The 24,022-nt window shown below is 42.2% G+C and overlaps 1 pseudogene; it reads right to left on the bottom strand.

The window, feature by feature from the left end:
- Positions 1-24,022, bottom strand: part of LOC141271570 (uncharacterized) — a 175,014-nt pseudogene that overhangs the window by 135,496 nt on the left and 15,496 nt on the right.

The following is a 24,022-nucleotide window of genomic DNA, read 5'->3' as shown; positions in this document are numbered from 1 at the left end:
CTGGTGACTGTGGAGGCCAGGTCATCTGGCGCAGCACCCCATCACTCTTCCTTCTTGGTCAAATAGCCCTTACACAGCCTGGAGGTGTGTTTGGGGTCATTGTCCTGTTGAAAAATAAATGATGGTCCAACTAAACGCAAACCGGATGGAATAGCATGCCGCTGCAAAATGCTGTGGTAGCCATGCTGGTTCAGTATGCCTTCAATTTTGAATAAATCCCCAACAGTGTCACCCGCAAAGCACCACCACACCATCACACCTCCTCCTCCATGCTTCACGGTGGGAACCAGGCATGTAGAGTCCATCCGTTCACCTTTTCTGCGTCGCACAAAGACACGGTGGTTGGAACCAAAGATCTCAAATTTGGACTCATCAGACCAAAGCACAGATTTCCACTGGTCTAATGTCCATTCCTTGTGTTCTTTAGCCCAAACAAGTCTCTTCTGCTTGTTGCCTGTCCTTACCAGTGGTTTCCTAGCAGCTATTTTACCATGAAGGCCTGCTGCACAAAGTCTCCTCTTAACAGTTGTTGTAGAGATGTGTCTGCTGCTAGAACTCTGTGTGGCATTGATCTGGTCTCTAATCTGAGCTGCTGTTAACCTGCGATTTCTGAGGCTGGTGACTCGGATAAACTTATCCTCAGAAGCAGAGGTGACTCTTCGTCTTCCTTTCCTGGGGCTGTCCTCATATGAGCCAGTTTCTTTGTAGCGCTTGATGGTTTTTGCAACTGCACTTGGAAACACTTTCAAAGTTTGCCCAACTTTTCGGACTGACTGACCTTCATTTCTTAAAGTAATGATGGCCACTCGTTTTTTCTTTACTTAGCTGCTTTTTCTTGCAATAATACAAATTCTAGCAGTCTATTCAGTACGACTATCAGCTGTGTATCCACCTGACTTCTGCACAACACAACTGATGGTCCCAACCCCATTTATAAGGCAAGAAATCCCACTTATTGAACCGGACAGGGCACACCTGTGAAGTGAAAACCATTTCCGGTGACTACCTCTTGAAGCTCATCAAGAGAATGCCAAGAGTGTGCAAAGCAGTCATCAAAGCAAAAGGTGGCTACTTTGAAGAACCTAGAATATAAGACATATTTTCAGTTGTTTCACACTTTTTTGTTAAGTATATAATTCCACATGTGTTAATTCATAGTTTTGATGCCTTCAGTGTGAATGTACAATTTTCAAAGTTATGAAAATACAGAAAAATCTTTAAATGAGAAGGTGTGTCGAAACTTTAGGTCTGTACTGTATAGGATCCAGAAACACTGTTGATATTGAAGAAGATTCTCTTGCGCTACAGATTAGAGTCACAGAGATACTTCACCTAAAGAGGGAACCAGGGCTGACGATGTTGCCAGGGAGATGATAACCTGTCGGGCCTTACCCATTATATCTGCCTGTAAATATTGTACATACAGTGGTGGCCAAAAGTATTGGCACCCCTGCAATTCTGTCAGATATTACTCAGTTTCTTCCTGAAAATGATTGCAATCACAAATTCTTTGGTATTATTATCTTCATTTAATTTGCTTGCAAGGAAAAAACACAAAAGAGAATGAAGCAAAAATCAAATCATTGATCATTTCACACAAAACTCCAAAAATGGACCTGACAAAAGTATTGGCACCCTCAGCCTAATACTTGGTTGCACAACCTTTAGCCAAAATAACTGCGAACAACCGCTTCCGGTAACCAAAAATTATTTTCTTACAATGCTCGGCTGGAATTGTAGACCATTCTTCTTTGGCAAACTGCTCCAGGGCCCTGATATTTGAAGGGTGCCTTCTCCAAACTGCCATTTTGAGATCTCTCCACAGGTGTTCTATGGGATTCAGGTCTGGACTCATTGCTGGCCACCTTAGAAGTCTCCAGTGCTTTCTCTCAAACCATTTTATAGTGCTTTTGGAAGTGTGTTTTGGGTCATTGTCCTGCTGGAAGACCCATGACCTCTGAGGGAGACCTAGCTTTCTCACACTGGGCCCTACATTATGCTGCAAAATTTGTTGGTAGTCTTCAGACTTCATAATGCCATGCACACGGTCAAGCAGTCCAGTGCCAGAGGCAGCAAAGCAACCCCAAAACATCAGGGAACCTCCGCCATGTTTGACTGTAGGGACCGTGTTCTTTTATTTGAATGCCTCTTTTTTTTTCCTGTACACTCTATGTTGATGCTTTTTCCCAAAAAGCTCTACTTTTGTCTCATCTGACCAGAGAACATTCTTCCAAAAAGTTTTAGGCTTTCTCAAGTAAGTTTTGGCAAACTCCAGCCTGGCTTTTTTATGTCTCGGGGTAAGAAGTGGGGTCTTCCTGGGTATCCTACCATACAGTCCCTTTTCATTCAGACGCCGACGGATAGTACGGGTTGACACTGTTGTACCCTCAGACTGCAGGGCAGCTTGAACTTGTTTGGATGTTAGTCGAGGTTCTTTTTCCACCATCCGCACAATCTTGCGTTGAAATCTCTCGTCAATTTTTCTTTTCCGTCCACCTCTAGGGAGGTTAGCCACAGTGCCATGGGCTTTAAACTTCTTGATGACACTGCGCACGGAAGACACAGGAACATTCAGGTCTTTGGAGATGGACTTGTAGCCTTGAGATTGCTCATGCTTCCTCACAATTTGGTTTCTCAAGTCCTCAGACAGTTCTTTGGTCTTCTTTCTTTTCTCCATGCTCAATGTGGTACACACAAGGACACAGGACAGAGGTTGAGTCAACTTTAATCCATGTTAACTGGCTGCAAGTGTGATTTAGTTATTGCCAACACCTGTTAGGTGCCACAGGTAAGTTACAGGTGCTGTTAATTACACGAATTAGAGAAGCATCACATGATTTTTCAAACAGCGCCAATACTTTTGTCCACCCCCTTTTTTAGGTTTGGTGTGGAATTATATCCAATTTGGCTTTAGGGCAATTCTTTTTGTGTTTTTTCATTGAAGACAAATTAAATGAAGATAATAATACCAAAGAATTTGTGATTGCAATCATTTTCAGGAAGAAACTGAGTATTATCTGACAGAATTGCAGGGGTGCCAATACTTTTGGCCACCACTGTATTCCTCTTCCCCAAGTAAAGTCCAAGTTATGGTTAAGAACCTCGTGTCCTCTGAATTTATTGCTGCCCTGGTCCCTGAAGAGAAATGCCTGGAGACAGCCGCGATCGGATGGTCTGAAGTAAGTGGAGAGCACCACATACACTGCCACACATCAGAGGGAGGACACATATTGTCTGTAGGTTGCCAGAGCGAGCAGGGGCTACAGCTCTCCCACGACTACCTCGCTGGGGCACCTTACTTGTGCGTGTGTGCTTTCTTATCTTTTGGATTAACTTGCCCAAAAGATGGTCATTTTTGTGCAGCATTATAAAAATGGTCCAGAGTATTATGACCCTTAGTAATCACCTCACACTGATCAGAGATCTAATAGGTGAATGTATATACAGCAGAGACTGTGTCCTGAAGGATCTCACATCTCAGCTATGGAATCTGCCTCACAGTCAGACTGCTCTAGTTATCCCATGCAACCAATCAGAGCTCAGCTTTCACTTTACCTCAGCAGCTTGAATGCTGAAGGCTGCACGCTGGTTGCTGTAGGTGATCTGTGTTGAATGTCGAGGCGAGTGGACGCTAACGAAGTTATTCGTGAATTTTAGAAGTTTAAAAAATTAATGGAAATGGATAAAAAATGATCAAGAGATTATAAAGGGAGTCCATATTGTTCTAAAAAAAAAAACGGATATTTCGAGGCAACCAACACACGAGTGAACAGGATTCAGAGATGCGAGCACGTCCACAAAAAAAACTAAGAACTTCAAAAAATATTGAATTGCTCGTTTCTAGAGAATTTGGTTACCGCATTCTGAATTTTTTCACAGTGTTTTTCGACAATTGCATCACTCGTAATAAGCGAAACTTGCAAAAAGAATGTAAAATTCTCTCAGATGCCAAATTGAGGTGTAGGATTAAAAATTAACGTCAAATGGTGCTGATGTAACTATGTTTACCTCGATTCCTCGCCAATTATTGACCAGGCATTTGAAATCGACCGTCGCATTGTCTTTGTTTTTCGACTTTTAGACGTTGGACAAAAAGGACTAAATTATTTTGTGACTTGATGGACATTTGCCATGGCATGGCTATAAACACTTATTACGCTTGCCTTGAAAAAATATACATAGCAGCATCTGCAGTGTACAGTAGCATTTTAACGCAATCAGTTGACAAAGAAAAACCAAAGAATGAAGATGCTGGAAATGTTGCAACACATTTAAGGCAGTGCGGGTAAAATGGAGGTCAACGCTATCACTGATATGTTTTAGAGATCGCAGGAGAGGCACGGATTTCTTTACAAAAAGTATATTGGAGACAGAGACAGCAAAACACTTCGCAAAATTTTAAATGCAAATCTGTATGAAGATGAAGGAAGCTACTGTCGTGAAAAAAGAATGTGTCAGCCACATAAAAAGAAGGATGAGCATGAGAATTCGCAATGTGAAAAAAATAACAAAGGTACCAGTGGGAAAGTTATTGGTGAACTCACCAAGTATTATGGCTGGGCTCTTCGCAGACATGAAGACTCCATCGAGGAAATGAGAAAAGAAATATGAGGCACACACCATCATAAAAATCCCACCAATGATAAACCACAACAAGACAACTACCCACTGGGTAAAGAGAGCTGGTGCAAGTGGCGTAAAGCCAACCTTCCATCACGATAAACCACCTCTTACTGCGGAGGTACTTGAGGTAATAAAACCAATAGATGAAGAGCTGTCATCGAATGATTTGCTGGAACGTTGTGTTGGAGCAGAAATTCCAAATAACAATGAATTGCTCAACTCACTCATTTGGACTTTTGCTCCGAAACATCTTCATTCGGGTGTAAAGATTGTGAAGATAGCTACGTTTTTGGAAATAATTATCTTTAACTAGGGATTTAGGCCAATTCTTAAAGTAATGGAGGTGATGGGAATGACCATTGGACAGCTAGCGGAGATGTATGCACATACTCATTTAAGTCGCTCGGAGCGGTGTTCATCTGAATCCGTTCGAGATGACACATCTCATTGCAGAAAAGAGAGGCGCTCTGCAGGAATTTTATGAGCATGAGGAAGGATCACTGTATGGTCTTGGAATAACTAATTGATCGTAAGTAAACATGTCTCTGTGTAATCAGTATGAAAAATGTTAACACGTTTTTCTCGAAACCACTTTTTTCAAATCGGTGGCCACTTTATCTACAGAACCAATTCGTCAATTGAGTTTTCATATATAAGTGTCTATCTCATGTACCAGAATCAAGTTGAAATCTTTTTTTTGTAATTTTGACAAGCCTCCAATTGTGCCAAAAATCGATAGACAATTTTCAGCATGAAGCAATTTTTTTTTTATTTCATTTTTTAAAAAAATTCTGCTACCAGAGATAGCAACAATCACAGTAATTAAGAATCTCTTTGCTTTTTTTCCGTTTCAGACAAGTACAATTGCCGGGATCGTGGCCACCATTCACTACCGTTTTGTTTTCCCTGCCCACTTCACTGCATTTCTACAGTAGATATTTATACTCTTTTCATGATATAAAAATTTGTAAGCATACTTATACTGTAAATATATTGTAAAAAAAACCTTAGCCCAAAAATCCTTACACTTTTTCTACAAAAAAAATAGCAAAAATAGAATAAAAATCGAGCGTCTAGACTAGAAGACTCTCTTACAGCCCACTAGCCAAGCACTATATACACAATGGATATACATATATGATGGTCAGATATGAAAATATAGGTGGTAGTACAAAAAGTACGAGCAGATGATACAAAAGTCAGTTACCAGTTGGATGCTAGGCCTTGGTGCTGCACAGCCACATGGGAGGTTTGGGGTCCAAGTGGTTTCTGGTTTCTTCCAATTTGATACGTCGTGACCTCCTTTAGAAGAGAACGCTGGGACACAGCTTCGCACGAGCAATTAACCCTTTTGTCAGTCACTCCCTTTCCCGCCCCCAGGATGGTCCTAGTTTCCCACCACTTGAGTCTGGTAGCTGAAACTCCAAAACCTATGATGGGTCATAGGAATGTGGTTGTGGCGCCATTGGATCCAGCCGGACCCCGCTATGCTTGGAGACCCAACGTGTTTCTGCCTCAATATTGAGGCCTCATCAGGGGAGTGTACTTATCATTACAGCGGACCTACAAGTTCAGCATATAACTGGTATATAGGAAAAAAATGAAATGGACGGTGCTGCAGTGGCAGAAAACACCTCCAAGGAGACGGGCAGAGTCCTGCACTGTGTGACAAATTACACTCCCCTCATGAGGCCTCGATATTGAGGTAGAAACGCATTGGGAGTTCTTTGTGGTTTTTGTTTGGGGTACAATTTATAGGTAACATTTGGGCACCGCCCTTGTAAGGGTGGGAGACAAACAGGGCACGACAGGGGTGGTCAGATGTGTACACTTTTTTCCCTGTCCAGGACCATCTGTCTCCGAGCTGAGGATTTCGCTTTCAGGTTATCATAGGTGAATTGGGTGAGATTGTGACATTTTTTATGAGCACTTTATTAATATTGTTGATTTATTGTGTATTAGGTTTTAACTACATTAAAAGTTAGCGTTTATACTCTTTTTGCTGTATATACATATCTATTTCCGGAAGGACTACTATTGCAATATCCAGGATTGGTTGGACAATTTTGCTGTTTAAAAACTGTAGGGGAACAAAAGCACACAAGACAATCTGGTGATACCCTTTTATCTGCAATGGAAAGTAAAAGGAAAGTGCTCACCTGAGCAGGTTGTGTGCAGGCACAACTCCTATTAACACCTGATGATATCAGCTGCTGCTGCCGCTTGGCTGGGGGATTATCTCCTCCAGGATAGTTGACCAAATTGGACGATAACACTGGTTTTACTTACACTGTTAATAAAAACCGTTCAACTTATCTTGGTCCTAAGGATTCTTCAGTACAGCAGCGCAGCCGTGTTAAAAATATTTGAAGAAATGTATATATGTACATACAATCATGGCCGAAAGTGTTAGAACCCTTGAAATTGTTTCAGAAAATGAAGTATTTATTCCAGAAGATTATTGCAATTACACATGTTTTGTTATACACATGTTTATTTCCTTTGTGGGTATTGGAACAACACAGAAAAACAGAGGAAAAAAAAGGCAAATTGGACATAATTTCACACAAAACCCCCAAGATGGGCTGGACAAAATTGTTGGCACCTTTCCCAAATTCTGGGTAAACAACTTTATTTCAAGCATGTGATGCTCATTCAAACACATCTGTGGGAAGTAACAGGTGTGGGCAATATGAAAATCACACCTGAAACCAGATAAAACTGGGAGAAGGTGACTCAATATTTGCACTGTGTGTGCCACACTAAGCATGGAGAACAGAAAGAGGAGAAGAGAACTGTGTGAGGACTTGAGAACCAAAATTGTTGAACATTATCAACAATCTCAAGGTTACAAGTCCATCTCCAGAGATCTTGATGTTCCTTTGTCCATGGTATGCAACATAATCAAGAAGTTTACAACCCATGGCACTGTAGCTAATCTCCCTGGTCATGGATTGCAGAGAAAAGTTTATGAAAGGTTGAAACGCAGGACAGTCCGGATGGTGGATAATCAGCCCCAATCAAGTTCCTAAGTAACTCAAGCTGTCTTGCAGGATCAGAGTGCATCAGTGTCAGTGTGAACTATCTGTCGACATTTGAGTGAAATTAAACTCTATAGCAGGACCCCGCTGCTGACATTGAGACATAAAAAAGCTAGACTGCAGTTTGCCAAATTGTCCGTGAGTAAGCCAAAATCCTTCTGGGAAATCGTCTTGAGGACAGATGAAACCAAAATAGAGCTTTTTGGTAAAGCACATATTGACTGTGTGGAAGACATCATGAAATCTGAAGGTTACCAAAGGATTTTGTATTGCAATGTAGTGCCCATTGTTAGAAACTGGGTTTGCATCCTAGGTCATGGGTCTTCCAGCAGGACAATGACCCTAAACATACTTCAAGAAGCCCCCAGAAATGGATGGAAACAAAGCGCTGGAGAGTTCTGAAGGGGCAGCAATGAGTCCAGATCTAAATCCAATGAATCATCTGTGGAGAGATTTTAAAATTGCTGTTGGGCGAAGGCGCCTTCACATATGAGAGACCTGGAGCAGATTGTAAGAAGAGTCGTCCAAAATTCCAGCTGAGAGGAGTAAGAAGCTGATGGTTATAGGAAGCAATTGATTGCAGTTATTTATTCCAAAGGGTGTGCAACCGAATATTTCGTTGAGGGTGTCCGGCTCATTTTTGGAGTTTTGTGTGACATTATGTCCAATTTGCCTTTTGTTTTTCTTTTTTTGTGTTGTTCTAATACACACAAAGGAAATAAAAATGCGTATAGCAAAACATAATTTTCTGGAACACTTTCGGTCATCGCAGTATATATATACATATATATTACTTCAAATACTTTGTTATACCATGGCTGATAAAGAGACATACGTAGTTGGGAAAGATTTCTTTGTAACATCATTCATTAGATTTTTTGCTAGCTATTAAAAGGTACCGCATCTGCAAGAATATAATTTTGTTTCCCATAGGGCTCCTGCAGATGACCGTTTGAATCGGATGTGTTCTATCCGGATAGAACTTGCACCCATGTTATTCAATGAGGACGTTCCCATGTCCAATTTTTTTGTCAAACTGAATGGCTCGAGGAAAAAAAAAAATCGTAGCATGCAGAAGTTGCCTTCGAGAAGCTGATGTCACTCACCTCATGTCAATGGGACCATGAAAAAAATCGGACCACACTTGGATGACATCTAAATGCGGTATGATTTTCACAGACTGAAATAATGGCGAAGATGGAGAAACTTTTTTTTTGTAACTCTCCACCTCCGGGAAAAGTGGATCTTAGCATTAGCATAACGGCGACCGATTTTCTCGGATGGAGAGAAAAAGTTCATCTGCACCTAATCTTACTCAGAGCAATAAATTCCTGATTTTATACTATGTCAACTGCATGAAGTTAGTCATAAGTGCCATAGAAGATGTGGGATGGGCCATAAATCTGAAGCTGAACAATTCCAGTCTGATTAAAAGGACAAAATTTATGAGATTCATTGTAACCTCCAACAGTCAAGACTGTCTACGGAGACTAGTCTCAGAGATATAGTTTCAGGAGAGTAAAATCAGCATCTTTAAGAAGAATAATCAAATATTAAGTCTCCTTTCAACTTCAGTAGAGGCAACACCTTGCACCAGAGATCCCTGCAACAGGAAATCCTGCATAATCATGGAGCCTACATACTGGATCTTTGTGAAGACAAGAGGATTGGTCATTGGGAAAGCACACTCATCCAAATCAAAGTCTGTCTCTTTTACAGGTATGTCTCCTGTTCCCTGAGTAGAATATCCCTCAGATCTGATTGCCAAGACTTCTCCCGAGTATCCCCCATCCTCTGGAATTCTGTGCCTCAACACGTCCAATTATCCGCCACATTCGGAACATTCAGATGGAACTAGAAAACCCATCTCTTCAAGAAAGCTTACAGCCTGCAGTGACCCCCGGCCACCTCAACACCACAGGAGCTGCCGCAACCCCCAACCTATTGTTTCATTCCCCATTATCCTGTAGACTGTAAACCAGGGCTGTGGAGTCGGTAAGCCAAACCTCCGACTCCTCAATTTCCATGGCACCAACTCCACGATTCCGACTCCCTCATACATGGCTCATGTTTAAGTGATAAATTTACTGTAGCACAGATTCATCTCAGCTAAAAGTCTAGACCCTTAGATCAGGAATAGGACAGACATTTATAGGACATTTCATAACTTTCCCAAATTCTTATGAAAAAATATTCTATTGTACCTAATTTATTATATATTTTAGGAGTCGGAATCGGTCCATTTTACACCGACTCCACCAAAATGGGTTCCGACTCCACAACCCTGCTGTAAACCCCCAAAGGCAGGGACCCTCTCCTGTCTGTACGGTCTGTCATTGTTAGTTTGTTCATTGTATTCTATATTTATATTTTGTATGTAACCCCTTCTCATGAACTGCACTATGGAATCAATGGCGGTCTAAAAATAATAATAATAATTGCTAAAGGAAGTCTTCAAAGACCTCTACAATTTTCATGTCAGGATCAGAGGGAAATGAAAATGAAAATGCCCTAGAAAATGACAGAAAGTGTTATCATAATATATATCGGTGTGTTATCAGGATTCTGCCGTCACTCTAATAAGGAAAAACAAACGATGCAGTTACAAAGACCAGTGCAAGAAATGAAAGAGTAAAATAACCAAGACAAGTATCAGAAATATATAAAGAAAAATAACAGTACACCTAAAACAAGCGTACTATAGAATATACCTGTAAGGGCTATAAAACTCAATGAATTGAAAAAAAACTACAAAAAATGTGTGTAGCCAGAATGAGAGTATAAAAGTATATAACTTTATTATAACAAGATCTTAAAAGACAAGTATTAAAACTAGGGGAAACACTATTTAATATAACTATAATAACGTAATATATATTATCTGAATTCTATTCCATTAAAATATGCATATTGGTAATTGCAAACATTTCATACAATTCTTTGATGTTCAAGAAGATCTTATTTGCAGATAAAACATTTCCCACATTCATAACACTCCTCTGTATGAATTCTCTGATTATTAATCTGATTACTTGTTGAAATCTTTCCCTCATTATCAACATGAAAAAGGCTTCTCCCCTGTGTGACTTCTCTGGTGTCTATGAAAATGTGATTTCTGGTTAAAATGTTTCCCACATTCGGAACATGATAATGTTTTCTCCTGCGTGTGATTTCTCACATGTACAACATAATATGATTGATTTGTAAACCGCTTTCCACACTCTAAGCATGAATATGGCTTCTCACCTGTGTGACTTTTCTGATGTCTAATAAGATCTGATTTAAACGTAAAACATTTCCCACATTCTGAACATGGATATGGCTTCTCCCCTGTGTGACTTCTCTGATGTTTAAGAAGATATGATTGAGTTGTAAAATATTTCCCGCATTCTGGGCATAAATAAAGCCTCTCACCTGTATGAATTCTCTGATGACTAACAAGATGTGATTTCTGATTGAAATATTTCCCACATTCTGAACATGAATATGGCTTCTCACCTGTGTGACTTTTTTGATGTCTAACAAGATCAGATTTAAACTTAAAACATTTCCCACATTCTGAACATGAATATGGCCTCTCCCCTGTGTGACTTTTCTGATGTCTAAGAAGATATGTTTGAGTTGTAAAACATTTCCCGCATTCTGGGCATGAATACGGCTTCTCCCCTGTGTGAATTCTCTGATGACTAATAAGATGTGATCTCTGATTGAAATATTTCCCACATTCCGAACATGAATACGGCTTCTCCCCTGTGTGAATTCTCTGATGTATAACAAGAACAGATTTTTTGCTAAAACATTTCCCACATTCTGAACATGAATACGGCTTCTCCCCTGTGTGTTTTCTTAGATGTACAACAAGATGTGATCTATTTCTAAAACATTTTTCACATTTGGAACAGGAATACGGCTTCTCCCCTGTGTGTGTTCTCTGATGTATAAGAAGAGATGATTTCTTGTTAAAACATTTTTCACATTCTGAACATGAAAATGTGTTATCTCCGTCGAGAGCTGCTGAATATTTAATACCCCTTCTGTGAATTTTACTTTGATTTTCAGTCTGTGTTGAATCAGAAGAAGAGGGGATATCTGGGATAGTGGCACGTACTTCATGAGTAGCTTGTGAGATATCAGGATTTTCTGCCTTAAAATCTGACATCAGATGTCCCTCAGAGTTCCTGTTAAAGTCATCTGTCAAAAATTGAATCAAATGTGATTATTTATGAATAATACAATTTTAAAAGTGCATTGCTATTTTACTAACACAAGAAAAACAAGCCCTCGCACAGCTCAAATCAACAGAAAAATCAAAATGAAAAAAAAAAAGTCAGAAAACGGAGACACAAACAATTTTTTTATTTTACAAATTTCAGAATTTTTCTGTCATCACTAAGATAAAATACAAACTATACAGGTTTGGTGTCGCTGTAATTGTACTAAAAGTCAAGGTTATTTTAAATGGAATTGTGGGATTTTTTTGCTAATTCTCCACATTTTGATCCCTCTAAATTATAACTTGTCCCACAAAAAAACAAGCCCTCATACAGCTTCGTCCCCAGAAATATAAAAAAGTTATGACTTCTGAAAGACTGAAAGAAGAGGAAAGCACAAAATAACAAAAATTAAAATGGGCTGTGGTGGGAAGGGTTAAATAAAGGGTTACTGAGGATATTGCAAAATACAGAATGAAAGCAATATGCAATTTAATTGAAATAACTAGGGCTGAGAATTCAGGTTGCACAGCTATTTGTCTATTTAGAAAAACTAAGTTGCTGTGGTTCAATACTTTTTTCATGCAGTGCCTTAAGTAGCAACTATTTGTGACATATAAGGGAAACCCTTCCATCTTTGGATTAAGGATTGAACAGTGCGCTGTGAGATATTTTATTTATATAAGCCAACCCTGCTTTACTCTTTTCCACAACTTTATCCCTGACCTGTCTGATGAGCTCCTTGGTTTTCCTGATGATGTTTGATCACTAATGTTCTCACACAAGCCTCTGAGGCCTTCAAAGAACAGCTGTAGTTATACTAAGAAGAAATTACACACAGTAATTAAAGTAGCCAGAGCACGCTATGTTCGCTGTACATTAACCACTGAAATGATATTGTCAATCTCTGCGTGGTCACCGGCTTCAGACAGCTCCTGACTATCGCGGTGAACCAATGGGTTGATTGCCTTTTTTTATTACTAGGGAACTGATGGGTTGTTATGGCAGTTGGGGGTCCTGCAGAAGGTCCCCCCGTTGCCACCATCTTGGACTTCCAGTGAAGCCCAGTTTGTGGGTGCGCATCATAGGAGAAGGTATTTTTCACTATATACTGCAATACTGCAGTATTAAAATATATAGTATAAGCGATCAGACAATCGCCGATTCAATAATAGAGTAAAAGTGATGAAGAAAAATATAAATATGGGAACCTTTTTTTGAATTCTCACCCATTAAAAATAAAGAAATAAAAAAATAAACATGTTTGGTATCGCCACATACGTAAAAGTCCAATCTATCAAAATATTAAGATTAACCTGATCTGTAATGCCGTAATAAAAAAATAAAAAATACACCAGAATTTCATTTTTTGGGGGTTGCTGCAACACTAAGAATATGCAATAAAGTGATAAAAACATTGTATCTACCCCAAAATGTTTTCAATAAAAACATCATTTTGAAGCGCAAAAAAAAAAAAAGATTTCACACGTCTCTATCGACAGTAAATTGGATTTGTCACCAGATTTCACAATACAGGCAAATAAATCTAAGTGACCTGGTGAGGCTGGTGTACTTACTGTGAAATTCCAAGCCAGAAAGGATGTCAAATGAACATAATAAGAGTCCAGCTGGAGCTCAAAATGCTCAATTTAATATGTGAATTTTACAGCCATTCCGATATTAGTTTCAAATATAAGTACCCCAGCCTCTCCAGGTGTAAGAGATCTATTTAATAATGTATGTAGTTTACGTTATGAAATCTGGTGAGAGATCCACTTTAGAAAATTGAACATAAAATTGTTGCCTTCAGTGAAGTTGTATATGTGACTGTAATCTGCATATAATATATCTGCGCTATAATAATAAATAATAATAATAATAATAATAATAATTTATTGGCTACAACTCACCCGAGCGGTCATCTGTAGGAATCTCCTTCTTACACTGCTCATCGCCGCTCACATATTTTTCTTCTTTTACCATTATGTCTGTAATACTCCGATGGTTCAGATCTTCACCCGGATTCAAAAGCTGTAAAACAAATATTCTAAAAGTGACCAGATACTTAGAGACCTCACATGGAATGAATAGACGACCAGAAAAGATCATTAAAGGGTTATTCCTCCCCCTCCCCCACAAAAAAAATAAACAAGTTATCCCCTATCCATTGGGGACTGGCGGGGGGCCCAACTGCTGGGACATCCAGAGATCACGTGAATGCAGCTTTGCAGCCCCTTCCTGAAAAGAGCAAAGATGCGCATGTTCGGTATCTGCCCCGTTCACTGTCTATGGGAGTGACATAAATAGCCAAGCCCTGTACTTCCCAGTCCCATTGACAATGCATGGATGAGCTGATGTTGAGCATGCGCATCTTCACTCTTTCAGGATGGGGCTGTAGAGCCACATTCTCGGGATATAGATCCCCAATCTAAGGATCAATGGAGATCCCAGTGGTCAGACTCCCACTGATCTAGTTATTTCTTATCCCATAGATAGGGAATAAACCTTTCATTAGCAGAACGACCAAAAATCACATTTTCCATGTAAATTCAACCTGTTCGTTTCTTTTCCCAACCTTTTCCATAGCCAGAAAAGTGTGGAGAGATCTAGTCATGTAATGTCTGTGGTCAACTGCTGTCATGCAGTGTGGGAAAGACTAAGTGCAACACGAAGGAAAGAGGGGAGGGTAGCCCAAACACTAGGGAAAGGGGAGTGGAGACCCCTAGCCAGATCTAATATCACACTACCTGTCCTACTATCCCTATATAGGTTCCGCACCAATCGTCAAATAGGAAACCTAATCCCTAGAGCTAGGCCCTAGATAGGGAGGAAGGGGGGTGAGCACTGGTCAGTCCCCACTATAAACTAAAGACAACAAGGGAGACAAACAAAGGGGGGAAAACTTAGCTTGAACGCCTGCATCTCTCTGGCGGACGCCAGAGAGATAACACCAAACGTCCTCCAAGGGCACCAGAGAGGAAGCTAGCCAACTGCTATTGCTCCAAGCCTTCACAAGGAAAAATGAGAATATCACCGGCGACTCCTTGCAGCAGACTGAGAGTTTATAAACACCCAGACCAGGATAGGTCAATCAGAGCAGGAGGGAGGTTGCCGCTGGTTCCAAAAGTCAGAAGGATTCAGAAGGCATCTGCAATGCCAAACGCAGTGACCTTCTGCAACCAGATCCAGAGCAACTGTCTTACATCTGACACACCCGTGACAGTATTCCCTCTTCTACGAGTGGCCTCCGGACACTCAGGATCTGGTTTCTCAGGATAAGAGGTGTGGAATGAAAGAACATGCCTGGGGGCATTCACCTCTCATGCTGAAACCCACATCCTTTCCTCTGGACCATAACCCTTCCAGTGCACCAAGTATTGTAGGGAATGACGTTGGAGACGAGAAACTACAATCCTCTAAATCTGAAACTCCAGATTACCATCAACCATTATTGGGGGCGGCGGTAAGGGTGAGGACTCAAGAGGTTCCACATATTTCTTGAGCAGAGACCTGTGAAAGGCATTGTGGACCTTAAGGGCCTGAAGTAGCTCAAGACAAAACTGGGTTTCTGACGGTTATTTTATAGGGACCAATAAACCTAGGTCCCAGCTTCCAAGAAGGAACCTTCAACTTGATATTCCTGGTAGACAACCACACAAAGTCATTCACACTCTGGTCCGGACCTGGCAAGCATTTTCGGTTAGCCATACATTTGTACCTGTCTCCCATGATCTTCAAATTACTCAGAACCCCTCGCCACACCGAGGAGAGCGACGAAGCAAAACGTTCCTACTCAGGAACTCCCGAAGCCCTTCCCCCACTAAAAGTACCAAACTGTGGATGGTAACCATATGCACTAAAGAACGGTGACCTGCAGGTAGATTCTTGGCAATGATTTTTAATAGCAAATTCTGCCAGCGGTAAGTAGGATGCCCAATCCTCCTGGTTTTTGGAGACAAAACACCTGAGGTAAGTCTCCAAATTCTGATTAATGCGCTTGGTCTGTTCATTCAACTGAGGATGGAAGGCAGAGGAAAAGAACAGCTGCACCTCCAGTGTAGAACAGAACGTTTTCCAGAACTTGGAAACAAACTGGGTCCCCCAATCTGCCATCACATCGGAGGGAACCCTGTGAAGCTTCACAATCTCATTTAGGCTGCGTGCACACGATGCGTTTTTCATGCGTTTCCGCACACCATGGTCCCCAATGGCATTCCGCAATGTCAATGCACATGCTGCGGATTTTTCCGCAGCGTTTCTGCAGCGCTCATAAATCCGCAGCATGTTCATTAATTTTGCGCCGCCATTGACTTGCATTGAGACGCATAATATCCGCGTCTGTACATTTGTACAAGCGGATAACATGCGTCTCAATGTGCGGATGGTACCCAGGTCTGGAGGAGAGGAGACTCTCATCCAGACCTGGGTACCATTGTACCTGTGAAAAAAAAGAATAAAATAAAAAATAAAGTTTATATTCACCTGTCCGGCGGCTTCTCTCTGCTTGCTGGCAGCGCTTCTCCTTCCAGGACCTGAGATGACGTCAGGCTGTCTCGCGATGTGCCGGCAACCCGGAAGAAGCCAGGACGAGCGCTGCAGCACACGTCGGGGCATCGGGGGTAAGTATAGCTTTATTTTTTTTATTTTTACGGTCACACTGTATAAATCCATGCCTTTTGCATGGATTTATACAGTGTGACCTAGTTGTCAAGCACTTTCCAAGTGATGCTATCGTCTGGAAAGTGCTTGTCAGTCCGCATGCGGAAACACATGCGTTAACCCATGTGGATACGCATGTGAATCCGCATGTATTCCGCATGTATTCTGCAGGAAAAACGCATGCACAATCTGCATGCGTTTTTTCTGCCAGGGAGATGCAGAAATGCTGCAGAAATTTTCTGCTTCATTTCTGCATCGTGGGCACATAGCCTTATAAACACCTAAGCAAGATTCTTGCCATTCAGAAATGCCGGTATTGCGACGAAGTGAACCATTTTACTGAACCTATCTACAACCACCAAAACCACAGTTTTGCCTGCAGATACCGGTAGGTCAGTAATAAAATCCATAGACAAGTGTGTCCATGGCCTGCTAGGAATAGGTAGCGGAAGAAGAGTATCAGACAGATGGGTATGGGATACTTTAGAACACAAGCAAATGCTACAAGATACGTGTTCAAACACATCCCGGAGCAACCCCGGCTACCAAAAATGATGAGAAAGGAGGTCCGCAGTTGCCTTACCACCTGGATGACCAGCAAGCACAGAGTTATGATGTTCCTTAAATAATTTGCGGCGCAGGTTAGATGGTACAAATAACCTTCCTGAAGGGCAGGAGGTAGGGGCGTCCCCCTGACTCTCCAACACCTCACCCTCCAGTTCAGGGTACAATACCGAAATGACTACTCCCTTCTGTAATATCGGGGCAGGGTTCTCATGGTCACCACCACCAGGGAAGCTCCGGGACAAAGCATCAGCCTTAACATTTTTGACTCTTGGACGGAAAGTGACAACAAAATTGAACCGAGTAAAAAACAGGGACCATCTAGCTTGCCTAGCATTGAGAAGTTTAGCCGATTGAAGATATGACAGGTTCTTATGGTCAGTGATAACAGTAATAGGATGGATAGCCCCCTCCAACCAATGTCACCATTCTTCGAATGCCAATTTAATCGCCAAAAGCTCGCTATTACCCACGTCACAATTTCTCTCAGCCGAAGATAATTTCTTAGAAAAGAAAGTGCATGGACGCCATTTACCAGGGGACGGACCTTGAGAAAACACAGCCCAAACCCCACCTCCGACACATCAACTTCCACAATAAATGATTGGGAAACATCGGGTTAACTGAGTATAGATGCAGTGGCAAAACAGCTCTTTAGGGAGGAAAAAGGCGGGGCAGCATCCGACCGTTTGGAAAAATCAGACCCCTTCCTTGTCATGTCAGTGAGGGGTTTCACAATTACTGAATAATTTTGGATGAATTTCCGGTAAAAATTAGTAAAGCCCAGAAAACGTTGTAGAGCCTTCAGGATCTAGGGACGATCCCAATCAAGGACAGTACGCATCTTCTCTGGATCCATCCGAAAACCCAAAGATGACAACAGGTACCCCAAAAACTGCACCTCCTGGACGGCAAAAACACACTTTTTTTAGTTTGGGATATAGTTTGTTATCCCTTAATATCTGAAGCACCTGTTTAACATGCTCCGGATGTGTCTCAAAATCAGATGAGTAAACCAAAATATCATCCAGATAGACCACCACAAACCTCCCCACAAAATGATGGAAAATATCATTAATGAAATTCTGGAACACCGCAGTTGCATTGGTCAAACCGAAAGGCATAACCAGACTCTTGAAATGTCCTTCCGGGGTATTGAACGCTGTCTTCCATTCACCCCCTCTCTGATTCTAACCAGCCTGTAGGCTCCCCTTAAATCCATCTTGGAGAATACCTTAGCTCCCACAACCTGGCTGAACAAATCTGGAATCAGAGGAAGACGGTATGAATCCCGGATGGTAATTTGATTTAATTCCTGGAAATTTAAACAGGGACGTAGACCATCTTTTTTCTTCACGATGAAGAACCTTGCCGCCATGGGCGAAGATTAGGGGATTATATGTCCCTTCTCCAGACTTTCCGCAATTAAATCCTTCATGACTTGTTTCTCACGGGCAGAAAGATTATACAGTCTGGCCTTTGTTAGTTTAGCTCTGGGGGTCAGGTTAATAGGACAGTCATATGCACGATGAGGAGGCAAATCCTGACATTCCCTCTCAGAAAAAACGTCCTCAAAACCACAAATGCACGTAAGGTCTCTGTAGAGACTGTAGAAAGGGAAATATTTAAACAGTTCTCATGGCAATAATCTCCCCACTCAATGATCTCCCTGGATTGCCAATCCACCAATGGATTATGTTTCACCAACCAGGGTAGACACAAAACAATTCGGGTGGGAAGATTGTCCAGGACATAGCAAGGTATTATCTCACAATGAACCGACCCCACCCTCAGTTTTACACCATGTACAATCTGAGTCAGAAATTTCTGTGCAAGTGGCGCTGAGTTGATGGCGAAGATGGGAATGGGGTTAGCTAAAGTACAGCAAGCAAGACCATGAAGTCTCACAAACTCAGCATCAACCATGCTGACTCCAGCTCCACTGTCAACAAACAGAAATGTTCTCTGTTTTGCTCTCTAGCACCACCTCTGCTGTCAGGACAAACCGGGAACTGCAGGTTGGCGATAAATGCACTCCTTGCTTATCCAACTCCAGACTACCAAGAGTTAATTGAGTTTCCCTTTGCTTAGGAATCGAAGGACAGGCCCCAATAAAATTTCCCTCTTTTCCACAAAAAAACACACACCCTTTTTTTTTGCGAATCTTTGGGGAAATGTACGATGCAGAGGCACCCCCTAACTGCATGGGTTCTTCCACCTCCCCCCCGTACTGGTTCACCGCCAAACCGCCTTCCCCCCCTACAAAGAAGCATTATCTCGAAAAGAAGGCTCCGGAGAAGGTGGTCTCACCCACCTATCTCGAAGACGTCTTTCAACATGTATAGCCAACGACATTGGCAGCCTCCAAGGACTCTGGGGTTTCATATACTGCCAAAGCATCTTTCAACTTTTCAGTAAGGCATTGACAAAATTGGCTTATAAAAGCTGGGTCATTCCATTTTGTATCAGTTGCCCATCTTTGGAATTCGGAGCTATACGTCTCCACTGACTGATTTCCCTGATGAAGGCGACGCAACCTGGACTCAGCCAAGGAGATTCAGTCAGGGTCATCATAAATCCCTCCACAGACTGGAGACAAACCAAACCCCGCAGCAAAGAGAAAGCCCAGGATTGAGGATCTCCTTGCAGCAGTGAGATCACAATTCCCACTTGTTGCTCCTCATCTCCGTGGAGGAGTAATGATGAAGTTTAAAATACAGTTTGCAAGCTTCCTTGAACACAAAAAACTTGTCCCTTCTGCCTGAAAACCTGTCCGGGAGGGCAACTTTGGGTTCAAGGTAGACCGGCCTACCTGCAGAGACTCCAACATTAGGGACCAGCAGCCGCTGTTGCGGCTGCTGAACCTCATAGTGGAGGTCAGTCACCTCTAGAGACAGCCTTTGCAGCTGCTCTGACAGCTCAACAATGGGATCCATGAACACAGAGAAAAAAAAACACACCCGAAAAAAAAAAACACACACACACAAAAAAAACACGTGTCAGTTTTTTAAATTTTTTTTTTATATATATGCACGGCCGGTGATAATTTCACTCACTGTGTGGGAAAGACTAAGTGCAATACGAAGGGATGAGGGGAGGGTAGCCCAAATGCTAGGGAATATGGGAGTGGAGAACCCTAGGCAGATCTAATATCAACCTACCGGTCCTACTGTCCCTATATAGGTTCCGCACCAATCGTCGAACAGGAAACCTAATCCCTGTATATCCCTTGAGCTAGGCCCTAGATAGGGAGGAAGGGGGGAGTGAGCACTGGTCAGTCCCCACTATAAACTAAAGACAACAAGGGTGTCATGCAAGGTGTGGAAAAGACTAAGTGCAACACAAAGGGAAGAGGGAAAGGTAGCCCAGACTCTAGGGAAAGGGGGGGGGGAGTGGAGACCTCCTAGGTTGATCTAGCGTCACCCTGTCTCCCCTAACATCCCTGTATTGGTTCTTGACCAATCACCGCACGCGTACCTCTCCCTGTCTTTCCCTGGCGTTTGGCTCAGGCTAGGAAAGGGAGGAGATGAGCACTATTCGATCTCCACTAAACACTATAGACAACAAGGAAGGACAAACAGGGGTAAATAGCTTAGCTTTAGACGACTCCAGACAAATGCGCACTCGTCCTCAAGCTCCAGAGAGGACAAAGTACTGCTCTTGCTAAAGCCTTTACAGGTAGTAATGAATATCGCCAGGGAGTTAATTAGCCACAGGGAAGTAGCCGCTGGGTCCTAGAGACAGCCTCTAAGAAGATGTCTGTAATGCCAAATGTAGAGATCTCCTGCAACCAGCTGCAGGGCGACTGTCTGTCACTTCTGACACACCAGTGAAAAGGGAGACAAACAAAGGGGGAAAACTTAGCTTGAGCAGACACCAGAGAGATAACATCAAACGTCCTCTAAGGGCACCAGAGAGGAAGCTAGCCAACTGCTATTGCTCCAAGCCTTCACAAGGGAAAATGAGAATATCACCGGTGACTCCCTGAAGCAGACAGAGTTTATAAACACCCAGACCAGAGTGTGTCAATCAGAGCAGGAGGGAGGTTGCCGCTGGGTCCAAAAGTTAGAAGGATTAAGAAGGCGTCTGCAATGCCAAACGCAGTGACCTTCTGCAACCAGATCCAGAGCGACTGTCTGTTACATCTGACACACCCATGACAGTTGCCTTCTCCGCCATGTATAAATCATATAATAATGGAGATTGGCAGAACACATGACCTGCACAGCCTCCTACATCAGATTCCTACAACCTTCTCTACACCTACCTGATGATCCTGTGAACAGTCCTGCGGTCTGGGATGTCTCTCTGGCGTCGTCCTCTTACTGGTTCTTACTGTAAGAAACACATAAGGAAATCTATTCATTCTTTATATAAGTCATTTAGGGGTCAGACACTTTGGGAAACTCTTTAAGAAATTCAATGATTGTAACAAATGTACTACTATGCTTTATCAGAAGTTCTGCTCTGATTTTGTTCCTTCATACGACAGCCGTCTCTTTTGACCGCACGCCGCTTCCATCATTGATATGGAAGAGCAGGGACCAGAGACGTCATTCAGCATCCAGGACACAAGCGCAGGTGCTGTGTGTTACAATGGAGGATGCAGAAACGTCTCACCGTTGGCTGCAGTGGTGACCAAGAAACACATCACCACTCCTGTTTTTGTGTTTGATGGTCAGAGTTAAATAACCATGTAACAAACTGTGGAGGTTTAGTAAGGTGAAATTTACTTATTTTATATCCTTCTGAAAGTTTATTTTAATTTTTTAGTGGGTGGTCACCTTTTCAAGATTTTATTAAAGCAGCCAACTCCCTTTAACGGATCTGCATATTTAGTCCTGTCTATTACCTGGTGATGTGCGGGGCTGGGGAACCTCCATCATCACGTCCTTGTACCGATCCTTGTGTTCTTCTAGATACTCCCACTCCTCCATGGAGAAATAGACTGTAACATCCTGACACCTTATAGGAACCTGACACATACAATGATACTGTCATCACCCAGAATCCTCCAGTGTCGTTCTGTATAATGTCCCAATTCCCAGCAGTGTCACCTCTCCAGTCAGCAGCTCAATCATCTTGTAGGTCAGTTCTAGGATCTTTTGGTCGTTGATGTCCTCCTGTATCCAGGGATGCGTTGGAGGCCCTGGGATTGGGCTCAGGGTTCCTCCCCATTCTTCAGACACAGGGGCCTGACAGCGCTTGCTAGAAGTCTTCTTCACCACCATGTAATCCTTTGTATGGGGAGATGCAGTAATAAATATCACAACAGACATTTCTACAGTTCCTCGAGTTACAGTGCAGCTGAAATGTTTGTGAACAATCAGATTTTTTCCATATTTCTGCATAAATTTGACCTACAACTATATGACATTTTCACATAAGTTCAAAAAGTAGATAAAAAAAACTAAATAAAACAAATGAGTCAAAAATATTACATTTTGTAATTTTTGAAATAAGGAAAATGATCCAGTATCACATGTCCATGAGTGGCAAAAATAAGTGAACTTTTAGGATTAGCAGACAATTTAAAGATGAAATTATAGTCTAGCGGTTTCAATCAGTGGGATGATAAGGTATGAGTGGGCGACTTGTTTTATTTAAAGAGCATGGATCTATCAACGTCTCATCTTCACAAAACATGTTTGTGGAAATGTTTCATGGCATGAACAAAGAAGATTTCTGAGGACATCAGAAGAAGAGATGTTGATGCTCTTCAGGCTCGATAAGTTAGTAAGTTACAGAACTATCACTAAAGAGTTCGGACTCCACCAATCCACAGTAAGACAAATTGTGTACAAATTGAGGCAAATCAAGAACAACAAAGAGTAAGGCATATAATAATCTCCGAGGTCTCAAAGGAACTCAAGGTAACCTCTAAGCCACTAAAGGCCCCTCACACATTAGCTAATGTTAATGTTCATGAGTTCACCATCAGAGGACAATCAACAGCAATGGTGTGTGTCACAGCAGTAACTCGCATGCAACTCACTGTGTTAATCGTGAGGCTTCTCCTCATGTCAGGTCGTTTCGCTTTGCCTTTGGCAGCATTGCTGCATCTGCATGTGGTTTCCAGTTGGTTTTAGGGAGGCGTGACCGGTCTCTGCAGAAATTTAACCCTGCTGTGTCCTGCAGAGATTAGGTTCTCCAGCCTGTCCTGTGCCTGCATGGTCTATCTTAGGCAGCTCCTGCCACCACTGTCTGCCTGGACGTTGGTTCCTAACCTGCTAGCACCTTGTTTTTTTTTACGTGACTTCGTATTCTGTCTTCTGTTATCGAGTCAGCCTTTTTACTCTCCGTTTGACTTCTTCATCTCCATCCCCTTGTGTACTGTGAACCCGTGCTACCTGCCACGACCTTGGACCATCTGACTACGCTTCTGTCTCGCCCTCCTGTACCTTGCACCTTAGCCTCTGATCCTCTGGTCAGCTGCTGCACTCCCGAGATCCGCCCTGGAGTGGTACCTGGTGTCTACTGGCAGCCCAGCCTATCCTATCCTCACCATTTGAGGTACTAGTGAAGACCCGACCCGGTTGACACTTAGTCACGCCCCTCCAGGGTAAGCCCGGCCCATGGCGCAGTGGGTCCACACCCACCAGCGTTACAGTGTGCATAGCAAAATTGCGAGGAGAAAGCCACTGCACTCTAAAAAGAACATTGCTGCCCAACTGCAGTTTGATAAAGCTCACCTGGACGGCCAGATGGCTACTGGCATAATGTTTTCTGGACGGATCGGACCAAAGTAGAGCTTTCTGATTTATATGAGAATCATTATGTCTGGAGAAAGAAAACACTAGATTACTGCCTTAAAACCCCATACCATCTGTGCCACATGGTGGTGGTAGTATCATGGTTTGGGCCAATTCCAATGCATCTGGGCCACAACAGCTGCCATCATTAATGGAACAATGAATTTTAAAT

Source organism: Phyllobates terribilis, unplaced genomic scaffold (genome assembly GCF_046119375.1).
Source record: "Phyllobates terribilis strain yellow unplaced genomic scaffold, ASM4611937v1 Scaffold_5__5_contigs__length_657084704, whole genome shotgun sequence".
Lineage (NCBI taxonomy): Eukaryota > Metazoa > Chordata > Amphibia > Anura > Dendrobatidae > Phyllobates > Phyllobates terribilis.
Note: the sequence above shows the minus strand (reverse complement) of the source record. Positions and strands in the feature narration are given on the sequence as shown.